Source organism: Lissotriton helveticus, chromosome 5_1 (assembly GCF_964261635.1).
Source record: "Lissotriton helveticus chromosome 5_1, aLisHel1.1, whole genome shotgun sequence".
NCBI classification, from domain to species: Eukaryota; Metazoa; Chordata; class Amphibia; order Caudata; family Salamandridae; genus Lissotriton; species Lissotriton helveticus.
Genome location: NC_136065.1, coordinates 2,044,290,698 through 2,044,302,747, shown reverse-complemented (window position 1 = coordinate 2,044,302,747; position 12,050 = coordinate 2,044,290,698). Strand labels below are relative to the sequence as shown.

The 12,050-nt window shown below is 49.2% G+C and overlaps 1 protein-coding gene across 2 annotated transcripts in view; it reads left to right on the top strand.

The window, feature by feature from the left end:
* Window positions 1–12,050, top strand: part of ATF6B (activating transcription factor 6 beta) — a 316,305-nt gene that overhangs the window by 228,662 nt on the left and 75,593 nt on the right. The window lies entirely within an intron of this gene.

The window sequence follows — 12,050 nt, the reverse complement described above, 5'->3', positions numbered from 1 at the left end:
GAGCCCCGCCAATGCAAGCCTATGAATGAGCCCCAACATTCCAAGCTCAAGAATGAACCCCGACAGTGCAAGCTTATGAATGAGCCCCAACATTTCCAAGCTTATGAATGAGCTTATGAATGAGCCCCGACAGTGCAAGCTTATGAATGAGCCCGACGGTCCAAGCTTATGAAAGAGCCCCGAAGGTGCAAGCTTATGAAAGAGCCCCGACAGTCCAACCTTATGAAAGAGCCCCGAAGGTGCAAGCTTATGAAAGAGCCCCGACAGTCCAAGCTTATGAAAGTGCCCCGACGGTGCAAGCTTATGAAAGAGCCCAGACGGTCCAAGCTTATGAATGAGCCCCGACAGTCCAAGCTTATGAATGAGCCCCGACAGTGCAAGCTTATGAATGAGCCCCGACGGTCCAAGCTTATGAATGAGCCCCGACGGTCCAAGCTTATGAATGAGCCCCGACGGTCCAAGCTTATGAATGAGCCCTGACAGTCCAAGCTTATGAAAGAGCCCCGAAGGTGCAAGCTTATGAAAGAGCCCCGACGGTGCAAGCTTATGAATGAGCCCCGACAGAGCAAGCTTATGAACGAGCCCCGACGGTGCAAGCTTATGAATGAGCCCCGACAGTGCAAGCTTATGAATGAGCCCCGACGGTCCAAGCTTATGAATGAGCCCCGACGGTCCAAGCTTATGAATGAGCCCAGACAGTGCAAGCTTATGAATGAGCCCCGACAGTCCAAGCTTATGAAAGAGCCCCGACGGTGCAAGCTTATGAAAGAGCCCCGACAGTCCAAGCTTATGAAAGAGCCCCAAAGGTGCAAGCTTAAGAAAGAGCCCCGACGGTCCAAGCTTATGAATGAGCCCCGACAGTCCAAGCTTATGAATGAGCCCCGACAGTGCAAGCTTATGAATGAGCCCCGACGGTCCAAGCTTATGAATGAGCCCGACAGTGCAAGCTTATGAATGAGCTCCGACGGTGCAAGCTTATGAATGAGCCCTGACAGTGCAAGCTTATGAATGAGCCCCGAGGGTCCAAGCTTATGAATGAGCCCCGACAGTCCAAGCTTATGAATGAGCCCCGACAGTGCAAGCTTATGAATGAGCCCCGACAGTGCAAGCTTATGAATGAGCCCCGACAGTCCAAGCTTATGAATGAGCCCCGACAGTCCAAGCTTATGAAAGAGCCCCGTCGGTGCAAGCTTATGAAAGAGCCCCGACAGTCCAAGCTTATGAAAGAGCCCCGACGGTGCAAGCTTATGAATGAGCCCCGACAGTCTAAGCTTATGAATGAGCCCCGACAGTCTAAGCTTATGAATGAGCCCCGACAGTCCAAGCTTATGAATGAGCCCCGACAGTCCAAGCTTATGAATGAGCCCCGACAGTCTAAGCTTATGAAAGAGCCCCGACGGTGCAAGCTTATGAATGAGCCCCGACAGTCTAAGCTTATGAATGAGCCCCGACAGTCCAAGCTTATGAATGAGCCCCGACAGTCTAAGCTTATGAATGAGCCCCGACAGTCTAAGCTTATGAATGAGCCCCGACAGTGCAAGCTTATGAACGAGCCCCGACGGTGCAAGCTTATGAACGAGCCCCGACGGTGCAAGCTTATGAACGAGCCCCGACGGTGCAAGCTTATGAACGAGCCCCGGCGATGCAAGCTTATGAACGAGCCCCGACGGTGCACGCTTATGAACGAGCCCCGACGGTGCAAGCTTATCAACGAGCCCCGACAGTCCACGCTTATGAATGAGCCCCGACAGTCCACGCTTATGAATGAGCCCCGACAGTCCAAGCTTATGAATGAGCCCCGACAGTCCAAGCTTATGAATGAGCCCCGACAGTGCAAGCTTATGAATGAGCCCCGACGGTGCTAGCTTATGAATGAGCCCCGACAGTCCAAGCTAATGAATGAGCCCCAACAGTCCAAGCTAATGAATGAGCCCCGACAGTCCAAGCTAATGAATGAGCCCCGCTAGCTTATGAATGATCCCGACAGTCCAAGCTTATGAATGATCCCCGACAGTGCAAGCTTATGAATGATCCCCGACAGTGCAAGCTTATGAATGATCCCCGACAGTGCAAGCTTATGAATGATCCCCGACAGTGCAAGCTTATGAATGAGCCCCGACGGTGCAAGCTTATGAATGAGCTCCGACGGTGCAAGCTTATGAATGAGGCAGACCAAACTGCAAAAGATTTGGGGCACTGATCGCCCACGTTTCTGTGTGCAACTTCAGGGAGGAGTTCTGACTCTACGTTTTTGTGCTATCTCTGACTGCATAAGTTTGTGGCAATGTTGACTTGACAATACGTAACTTTATGCAGAGGTGCTTAGTGTGTGCATTTAGATGTATGAGTATTGGCTTAGAGAAAGTCTGTGTGTCGGTCTGTGTGTCGGTCTGCGTGTGGTCTGTCTCTCAGTCATAGAGGTTTTAGATATGTGCTGACTGCCACCATGCGATCTGTGTACCCGTCTGCTCGCTCCTGGGCTGAATCCCTCACACCCCGGCGACACCCGGAGGAGGTGGCGTCCTGCTGCCACGGAGAATTCGGCATCCCACCACCCCTAACAATATCAGTGGAACCGCCGGGCGGGAGCCAAGCAGAAGAGAGACAGTGCGGACCGACCCAGCGCAAGTGATCGAGGGCGACCCCACCCCCGTGGAGACTCTCTTTATAACGCAGAACATCCGTTTTGTTTTAGCCGGTTGCCCCCCCCCCCTCCCCCACCCCCCCCCCAAAGGAACAGCGAGAATAGAGACTGCCCCCCAGCTGCCCGTTTCTACCCTGGCGAGTTAGGCAATCAGGGCGTCTCCGGTGTGCCCTGCTTGAGTGATCGGGCAGCTACAGTGCAGCTCAGATCTTAAAGTGCCTGATCTGAGCAACCTCAGTGCTGCCTGACGACCATGATGACCACGATGTCCGGAAGTCTTATAAGGTATCTGCACACAAAATTATTATTTTAACACTCATGCCGGTTTTTCATTCTCTGCCTGGAATCTTAAAGTGGTACCTGCATTCAAATTCTATTTTCGCGCTCATGGCGGTCTTTCCACTTTCCATTGTCTAAAATGGCTGGGGCCATAAAACTGGAGCAATAAATCGCCTCCACTGCCCCCCAGATGACCATGAGGCTGCATACCAACGCGGTCAGGGGTCATCAAAACGGAGATAAGTCTCTCTCCTCCCCACCAAGCAACATAGAAGCTGGACTCTCTCCTCCCCACCAAGCAACATAGAAGCTGGACTAACTCGACTTACCCCAGAGTGGAAAGGGAAACTAAACTCTTTAAATCACAACAACAACAGACAAAGAACTACTACTCTTGTCTCTCTATATGCTATTTTGGCGGCCATCTTTGACTAGTCCTCCACTTTGGTGGCCATCTTAGACTAGTCATCCTCATTATCTGCCCATACCTAAGGCTATCCTCAATTTTTCTTTTCCTCAATTTTTCTTTTCTTTTCATTCTAACAGCCCTGTAACCTCACACACTCACCCACGCACACCCCCTTCATCTACCTACACCTCTTCCACCATGGAACGCATGGGCAAGCACACATACAAAATTAACTACCCACCCGAGTTCACCAAAAAAAACGCCAAACGCTTCAAACACAACTTCCTGAAGGCCCACCCTGAAACCCCGTTTGTGGACACCTACTTTTCACTGATCAATGGAGCCACGAGCACCAATATCATCCTCTACACTCTACGTAGAGCACAGTGGAGGAAAGCGTTTCTCTCCATTCTCACTATCTCCTCCACCAGAAAATCCGCTCATGGTCCAACGCTTTCTATCACACCATCCCAAGTTTTCCCAGGCAGAGCCACCATCACCATCTACAACAACGGGACCACCCTATTCCAATCCACAGTTAGGAACCTTGACCTACTCGACAACCTGTTCCCCACCTTCATAGAACACATCTCCAACCGGCGGACCTCCATCCCTAACACCTCAGACTACACAACACCCCCCACTTCCAACCGTCAATCTAACATGCGTAACCTATCACAACAGCTGAACGACACACACCTCTCCCCTCCCCCAGCACTATAGTCAGTCACCCACCCGTTGCAACCTCTCCACACCCCTCATTCACTGGCGAAGATCACTCCCCCTCTTACATCCTCCATACCCCCACCCTCCCTACCGCCCACCCCACACCTCCTACGAGTCTCGCAGAACCCAACACTGCCCTGAACTTATCTCCCCCGCTCTGCGGCAGGTCCATCTCCCCCCCACCCTCACTCCCCACTACCCCACTCTCCCAACTAGACTCACAGAACACACCACCTCCCTTACCTTAACTCCTCCTCCTCTCTCCTCCCCATTCTCAGCCCCACTACCTTCCTTGCACCCCCACTGTCTCCAGCCTACACTCATCCCTCAACTCACCTGCACCGCCCCACCAGCGTCCTCACCTATGCCTCCAACCTCCCCCCTACTTCATCCACACCCCTCACCCACAAATTCTCTCTCCCACCGAATACCACCCCACCTACAATTACCGCAGAGCCCTGCACTAACGCTAGCATATCCCTCCCCCCCCTCCCCACTTCCCTTTCCAGATCCCTATTCAACCACCCGCCCACGGCTCTCATCCCCAACACCATCCCCAATCCGACTCTGGACATGATTATATCCACCCTCCTACAAGTCAAAGAAGATATCCACACCATCAAAGAACTTCTTTTCACACACCCCAGACACCCCCTACCCACCACCACTCCCTCACCCAACAAGTCCCCCCCACAGACCCGCTCACTCAATACTCCCCGCGTTGGCCCTCTATCCCCGCTCGCAATCTCACCTACCGCCCCCGTCGCGCCCTCAACACCCTTTCAGACCACGACTTACACACCCTCCTTTGCTCATATGGCCCAGGTTCCTTAAATCGCAAAACCACCACACACCTCCCCGACCCACAATTCTCACAAATCCCCTTAGGCCCCCCACTCTAAGTAACAGAAGTTCCGTCCCCACTAACCTTAGAAAAGTCCCCCTCTCTCTAGAACACTCGACCACCCTTCTCACCCCCAGACTCAAATGCATCCTACTCAACTGCAGATCGGCCCCAAGACACTCCTCCGACATCGCGGATCTCATCATAACAATGGATCTTGACCTAGCCATTCTGACTGAAACATGGCTAACTGAAACTTCTACACCTATAATGGACATACTAGTCCCCCCCAACTACCACATCATTAGACTCGACAGGACCGGCAAGACGGGCGGGGGAATCGCCGTTACTAAAGTCACCTCCCCCTCCCTCACTTCCTGTGAACTCTTCTGCATCGATATCTCCAGCGAGGGCAAACCTGTATGCTCTCTACATGTCATCTACCACCCGCCCGGGGACAATCTCACCTTTACCCAACAACTCATGGACACAATCTCATCCAACGCCGGTCGGCAGATCACTCAAATCTACCTGGGTGACTTCAATCTCCACTGGAACGATCAGAAAGACGCAGTGGTGAATAGTAACAAAACTTTCCTTAATGCGCTTGACCTCACCCAAATCTGCAACAGCCGGACACACGACAAAGGCTCGATCCTTGACCTTATCATCGCCAAAGAGGACTCTACCCAACTGGGGGCGATCCGACCCTTTGACTGGTCAGACCACCACATTATCACTTTCTTCATCAACGAAAAAGTTAAACTTAACCCGGCTCAACCCACTAAATCCAAGATCTGGAAAAGGGACCTGAAGAATCTTAACCCTAATGCCTTGCCTTCCCACACCCGCAGTCTCCTCCTTCCCCCTTCGGGCGCCTCTGATGTTCAATCACTGACCGACCTCTACCTCGATTCTATGACCTCAATAATCAACGAAGCCGCCCCCCTGCAACTGAAGAGAGTCTCCACCAAGAACTCGAACCCTTGGTATGATGGTAGACTAAATGAAGACAGGCGTGCTATGCGAATGGCAGAGCGCACCTGGAGATCTGACCCCTCAGCACTGCACCTTAAAACGCTTAAGAACAAGAGAAATGCCTACTTTAGGAAAATCAAGCGCTCAAAATCTGACTTCTTTAGCCTCCAGCTGGACCAAGCAAAAAACCGACCAAGAAAACTGTTCGAACTAGTCAAAACTCAAACCAAGATGCAACCCTTCCAATCAAACAGCACAACAAGCGATATTTCACACTGTGAAGACTTTTCTGCTTTCTTTAAGCTAAAGACCGACAACCTAAGAAGTGATCTCCTCAATGATGTAAGCCGATACTCCAGCCCCATCAGCATGACTACCACTCACCCTAAAAACAACGCATCATGGACGTCCTTCGACACCTACTCTGAAGAAACAATTCATAAACTGCTCGGCACCTTGAAACCCTCTAATCACCTCACAGACCCCCCTACCTGCTAATGCTGTAAAAGACTTCACCCCCCTGCTCCTCCCACGCTGGACTAAAATCATTAACAGCTCCCTTCAACAAGGACTCATCCCAGACTCCCTCAAGGTGGGGCAAGTCACGCCTATACTCAAGAAACCTACAGCTGACCCAACTGACCTAAACAATTACCGCCCTATCACCAATATCCCCACCTTGGCCAAACTGCTGGAAAAATGCGTACAACTCCAACTGACAAAACACATTGACCAGTTTGACCTCCTCAACCCTCATCAATCAGGCTTCCGAGCAAAACACAGCACTGAATCGGCTATGACGCACATAATTGATGACGCCCTCCAAATCCTTGATCGCAATGATTCCTGCCTCCTCATCCTTCTTGATCTCTCCTCAGCATTTGACACTGTCAAACATGAGAACCTACTGGAGCTGTTAAATACCAGAATGGGTTTATCCGGGACTGTTCTCAAAAGGTTCACTTCCTTCCTACATAACCGGTCTCAGAAGTTCAAGATCAACAACATGCTGTCCTCATCTGTGCCTGTAACTTTAGGCGTCCCACAAGGATCTTCCCTGTCCCCCACATTGTTCAACCTCGTCATGGAACCACTCACCACTCTGCTTCAAGCATCTAATGTACGCTTCCATATGTACGCCGATGACACTCAACTTTACCTCAAGCTACAATCCCCGGAAGACATCAAACTTCTGAACACCACACTCAGAAACACCCAATCATGGTTGGCTGATAATCGGTATACAACCTTTACAACGCAACTTTTACAACGACCTACCATTACCACGCATTTTTTACAACGCAGGATCCATTACAACGCATACCATTACCACGCATGTATTTACAACGCAGGTACTTTTACAACGCATACCATTACAACGTAAGTATTGGTAAGTATATTATTTTATTAAAAATATTATTTGGGGTTTTGGGTAAAGGGGTATTTTTAGGGTTCAGGGTCAGTTTTGGGTTTTTTGGTAAAGGGGTATTTTTAGGGTTCAGGGTCAGTTTTCAGTTTTTGGGTAAAGGGGTATTTTTAGGGTTTAGGGTCAGTTTTCAGTTTTTGGGTAAAGGGGTATTTTTAGGGTTTAGGGTCAGTTTTCAGTTTTTGGGTAAAGGGGTATTTTTAGGGTTCAGGGTCAGTTTTCAGTTTTTGGGTAAAGGGGTATTTTTAGGGTTCAGGGTCAGTTTTCAGTTTTTGGGTAAAGGGGTATTTTTAGGGTTCAGGGTCAGTTTTCAGTTTTTGGGTAAAGGGGTATTTTTAGGGTTCAGGGTCAGTTTTCAGTTTTTGGGTTAAGGGATATTTTTAGGGTTCAGGGTCAGTTTTGGGTTTTTGGGTAAAGGGGTATTTTTAGGGTTCAGGGTCAGTTTTGGGTTTTTTGGTAAAGGGGTATTTTTAGGGTTCAGGGTCAGTTTTGGGTTTTTTGGGTAAAAGGGTATTTTTGGGGTTAAGGGTCAGTTTTGGTTTTTTGGGTAAAGGGGTATTTTTAGTGTTCAGGGTCAGTTTTGGGTTTTTTGGGTAAAGGGGTATTTTTAGGGTTCAGGGTCAGTTTTGGGTTTTTGGGTAAAAGGGATCAGGGTAAAAATTAAATGTAATTAAATTTAAATTAAATTAATTAAATTAATTAAATTAAATTACATTAAAAATTAAATATAATTAAATTTAAATTAAATTAAATTACATTATATTAATTTTAATTAAATTACATTAAAAAAAATATTATATACTTACCAATACTTACGTTGTAATTGTATGCGTTGTAAAGGTATATGCGTTGTAAATACATGCGTGGTAATGGTACTTCGTTGTAATGGATCCTGCGTTGTAAAAATTGCGTGGTAATGGTAGGCGTGGTAAAAGTATGCGTTGTAACGTCATACATCCCTGATAATCACCTCAAACTAAATGCTCTGAAAACTGAGTTCCTTCTAATCTCGCCTCCGGCGAAAATCGCCATCACCCAAACCTGGCTCAATCACCTAACTGCGCTCAATGTCCAACCCACCATCGTGGAATCCGCGAAATCCTTAGGCATCACACTTGACGCCAACCTCAACATGCAGCAGCACATTAGCATAGCTACTAAAGGAGCTAATTTCCAAATCAACACTTTGAGGAAACTTAAACCCTTCTTCCCAGCTGAGGACTTCCAAACTGCTGTACAAGCCCTAGTCATCCCTCGCATAGACTACGGAATTGTGGCTCTCAGCGGACTCACCCTATCAACAACCGCACCCCTAAGAGCCTCCTTGAACGCTGCCGCGAGACTCATCACTGGTTCAAGAAAACATTCGCACATATCCCCTGACTTAAAATCCCTGAACTGGCTGCCTTTTGAAGCCAGAATACAGCTGAAAATTGCCTGTATGACACACTCAGCCATACACCACAAGTCACCCAACTACCGCACTCAAAAGCTGACTATATCAGGAGGCTCGAGATCCAATAGAAGTACAAAAAATCTCCTGAAACCTCGAAGATTCCGGAAGGAAAAAACATACAAACGCTCCTTCTCAGGAATGGCACCCAGGATCTGGAATGCACTCCCTCCTGAAACCAGGCTTATCTCCTCCACTGCATTTTTTAAGAAAGAGGTAAAAGCCATCCTTATGGCCAAGTTCACCTGAACTCTAGTGTTGTTGGATCAAAGACTTTGCACCGTTTCTTGTATTATTGGTTACCTGACTGTTTATTGGTATTATATTTTTAACATGATTGCTATCCTATTTTGATACTCACTTACTACCGACTACTACATTGTACCCAATAGTTTGTTTAATCACCCTCTTGTTGCCCCTACCCCTTGTTTCTGTAAAGCGCTCTGATATCTGCAAAGATCTTGTTCGCGCTATATAAAACTCTGAATAAATAAATAGACTGTGTTTGGATGGAGGCCCGCTGGCTTTGCACTGATCTGGTGGGAATTGCCCCAATGCACTGTACTCCCATGTGGTTTAAGAGCTGTGTTGTAAAGTTTCTGATCTCCCTTTTGGATCCTTCTCCTAAATCCTTTTTGGAGCGAGACTCCACCTCCGCCCCTCTTACACCTTGGACCCGGCTCCCTCCAACAGTTGATCTTGAAGCCTTGGCACTGTCACCGAGTGTCAGATACTCGCACAGAGTGACATGATACTGTTACAGACTTCTTGCGAGGTCGTCTGATATGTTTGGTGACTGAAGGCCCAGCCCGAGGCTCTTGTGATTACTCAGTTATATGCCTTGGAAAAGATCACCAGGCTTGGTAAGGTGGTCTTAAAATCAAGTCATTGGTGGGGGGATCTTGTCTGGAAAGGCAGCATCAACCCTCCTTTGCTAAGGCTGTCTACAGATCCAGGGGCTAAGGCACATGCAGCGCCCCTCGGGAACACTCCCTGCCAGCGGTTTATCAGTTGCTTGCTGTTACCACCCCACATTCCTCAATCACAGTCGCAAATCTTTCCCCCTCACACACTAGCCACCCACCTAACACCAACACCTGGACCCCCACACATACCACTCCCACTTCTCTCTCCCCTTACACCACAGCTCCCACCCACAATCCCGCTAACCTAGATCAGCATCAGAATGACACGCACAACGACTACTCCCACCCTTCGTCCCCCCCCACTCTCAGTCCCCACTACCACCCGCTAATTAACCACACAGAGCACGCCACATCTATTATTATAACTCCCCCTCCCCACGACAGGTCCATCTCCAACACCATTCCCCCCCCCCCACGCTCAGCCCTCACTACCCCTTAGGCTCCCCCATCACCAACAACATACACACCACCTCCACCCCGCTCTCTCCGCCTGCCAACAATACCCTCCTCTACGCCACCAACCTCCTCCGTACTTCGTCCACTCCCATCGCCCCCATTCCCTCTCCCCTCCCTAACACCAACTCATACGCCGGCACCACGGAGCCCTGCATGTACACCAACCCACCCCCCCACCCACACGCTAATTCACAGATCAGCCACCCACCCATGACTACCTCCCCCAGCACTAACAGCTATCCCACGCTGGACAAGATTATGTCCTTCCTTCTCCAGCTCAAAGAAGACATTCACACCATCAAAGAAGACATTCACACCATTAAAGGGCTACTGACCACACACCCCAAACACACCCCACTCACCACCACCCCCCCCCTCAACAGGCTCCCCACCCGTCCTGATGATGCTCGCAAGCTACACCCCTCACACAGGACCGCGATCCATGCCCACAATCGCAACAACCGCACCCGCCGCCCACACTGGACCGCGATCCCTGCTCATAATCGCAACAACCGCCCACGTCGCACATGCAACCCTCTTTCGGATCTCGACACTCTCACCCTCCTCCGCTCCTACGACCAAGCTCCCCTAATCCACACAACCGCCACGCACCTCCCCATCCCCACGATACACTCAAATGCCAGTAGACCCTCCACACTAAACAACAGAATATCCGTCCCGAATAACCTTAGAAAAGTCCCCCTCTCTCTAGTACCCTCTACCTCCCCTAACACACCCCGTCTCAAATGCACTCTCCTCAACTGCAGATCAGCTTCTAAGCACTCCTCTGCCATTGCCGATCTCATTCTATCATTGGACCTTGACCTAATCATCTTGACTGAAACCTGGCTAACCGATTCTTCTACACCTATAATGGACATTCTGGTTCCCCCCAACTACCACATCATTAGGCTTGACAGGTCTGGCAAGATAGGCGGTGGAATTGCATGCATATACAGGAACAACCTTTCGGTCCTGAAAGTCTCTGCACCTTCCCTAGCCTCCTTAACTTCCTGCGAATACATCCGCCTCGATATTATCAGTGAGGGTAAACCGATATGCTCTCTACATGGCATTTACCACCCACCCAGAGACAACCTCACCTTCACCCAAGAAATCATGGACATGATTACAACTAACGCCAGACGACAGCTCACCCAAATATACCTTGGTGACTTCAACCTCCACTGGAATGATCACAATGATGCGGTGGTAAATAGTCTTAAAAATTTCCTCAACGCACTGGACCTCACACAATTATGCAACAGTCCGACCCATGAGAAAGGCTCTATCCTCGACCTTATCAACGCCAAAGAGGACGCTATTCAACTTGAGTCTATCCAACCTTGTGACTGGTCAGACCATCATATCGTCACATTCTTCATCAATGAAAAAGTCAAACTCAACATGACTCAATCCTCCAGACCTAAAATATGGAAAAGAGACTTGAAAAAACTCAACCCATACTCCCTACCCCCGAACAGCCGCGACCTCCTGCTCCCTCCCACGGGCGCAACAGATGTCCAATCCTTGACTGACCACTATCTCAACACCATGACCTCAATAATTAATGAGGCTGCTCCCATGCAGCTAAAAAGAGTTTCCGCTAAAACCTCCAATCCATGGTACGACGGGAGTCTCAATGAAGATAGACGAGCCATGCGAATGGCAGAGCGCACCTGGAGAACAGCTCCCTCTGCACTGCACCTGAAAACCCTGAAGAAAAAGAGAAACGCCTACTTCAAGAAAATAAAGCGCTCAAAAGCAAACTTCTTCAGCCTCTAGCTCGATCAAGCAAAAAAACGTCCAAGAAAACTGTTCGAGCTAATCAGAACACAAGCCAAGGAACAACCCCAACCTCTCAGTACTGTGGGCAAAGCACCCTCCTGTGAAGAATTTGCCGCTTTCT